Below are 2,080 nucleotides of genomic sequence, written 5' to 3' on the forward strand. Positions count from 1 at the left end.
CCTGAGGAGGCTCCTGGTTTGATCCTCACCACTGAAAGGAAAAAAAAAATGGTTGAAACTCACAATACTCTGATTTTTCTGTTTCCATAATATTTCAACTTAAAAGTCCCTAAACTCGTAGTACCACATTGTACTCAGGTGATAAACATCTTTCATCTTCAAAATAACAGCAGTAAGCATTTTAATTAGTGTATAATAAAGTAACTAAGAACCCTACCTACTGATTTCTTCAAAACTTGACTTCTTAGAAGCTATAAATTATTAAAAATGTCAAGCAAACGTCGCAGGAAGATCTGCCTCCCTTCAAGGAGTGATGGGACCAAGATTAGTCAGTGATTCGTATCTCAGACTTTCACAGGAAAGAAAATATGTACCTCATTGAAATCCACCGAGTTTGAAACTCTGAGCTCTTATTGGGAGTAGCTCCCGAATGTGTAAGAAGAGGAGAGAAGAAGATGGTGCGCTGTTCTGGTTTGTGGCAAGGTAACAGTGGCCCTGTGGGGCCGATTGTGTGGCCCAGAGGGGCGGGTGCCACCACAGGGCAAGTATGAGCCTGGCTCGGCAGCCAGTGCCTGCTGATGCTGTTTCTCTGTATCAACCATGGAAATATACTATGCATTCAACAAAGAAAGAATCCCGAGAAATGGCCTCTCGGGAACACCACAGCGAAGCAGGTGTGGCGACCCATGCCTGTCATTCTAGCTCTCAGGAGGCTGAAGCAGGAGGATCATTGCATTCAAGGCCAGCCTGCACTACAAAATGAGCTCAAGGGCAGCCTGAACTATGTAGTGAGACCCTGTCTCAGATAAAAAAAAAAAAAAAAGAAAAGAAAAAGAAAGAAAAGAACAAAACAAACCACAGTGAAGCCAGGAACAGAAGCCTAAGTTTCAAATATTTGCTCCAAAGCAGGCTATGTTAATAGGAGTATTTTTTAATTTTTTTATTTTTGGCAGAATGGATTGAACTCAGGCCCTTGTGCTTGCCAGGCAAGCGCTTATTCTACTGAGCTATCTTCCCAGCCCCAGTAGGAGTATTTTAAAAGCATAGAATTGTGATCAGGTTCTAGCCTTGCCACTTACCGGACACTTAGTCTTTTCAGCCCGCGATTGTGTCTTGATTTTAAAAGGGCACAGAAATACCTTCTGGGCACTGTGATTTCAAAGAAGAGATGAGGTAGCGTAGATAGCATCTTTCAAAGAGTTCAACCTTTCGTACCTAATAGTATTTTAATAGCACATGCCCTAGACCTCTGCAGTCTGATACATTGAGATCGATAAAATTCATTAATTCATTCATGCATTAATTTAGCAGACATTTATTGAGAAACTACTTTTGTACATGCATCTTGTTTTTGTTTTTGTTTTTTCCTTTTTGAGACAGGGTCTCGCTATGCAGTTCAGGCTGGCCTTGAGCTCACTTTGTAACCCCAGCCGGTCTTGAACTCTCAAAGATCCTCCTGCTTCAGCGGCCTGAGTGCTGGGATCACAGGCATGCGCCACCATGCCCAGCATGCTCGTGCCCTCTAAGCACAAAACAGTTTCAGGCCTTTTTTGTTTTGTTTTGGGTTGGATTGGGTTTTTTAAAGTTAAGAGTAGAAACTTATTTATTGAGGAAGAAGCTCCTCCTGCCTGAGAGACAGGAGGGAACCCAGTGGATTCCGCTGGCCTTTTAGAAGATCAGAAGATCTTCTCTATACAGTAAATAGCATGGGTGGCGGAGACAAAACGCCACAAATCCAGCGAGATTGTACAGTTGCTGAGGAAAAGGCTGTGTCAGACGGGGGTGGGGCAAAAGGGAGACAGTCCAGGACTAAGTGCAGTGACCAGGCTGAGCCTCATTAAGGAGATGAAACAAGGAGAATCATTCTTTCACATCATGATTTGTTTTTTAAATGATTAAATTACATATATCCAGTTTTTAAAAAATATTAGATGCTATTATCTACCTAAAAGCATCATCAAATGATAATCAGTATTTAGGAAGAGTTTTTAAAAATGGATCTTTTAAGTTTTTCAAATACATAATTTGGAATAACCATTACAAAATATGCATGGATTTTATTTCATGACAGTGTTGCTTT

Source organism: Octodon degus, unplaced genomic scaffold (assembly GCF_000260255.1).
Source record: "Octodon degus isolate 3935 unplaced genomic scaffold, OctDeg1.0 scaffold00047, whole genome shotgun sequence".
Lineage (NCBI taxonomy): Eukaryota > Metazoa > Chordata > Mammalia > Rodentia > Octodontidae > Octodon > Octodon degus.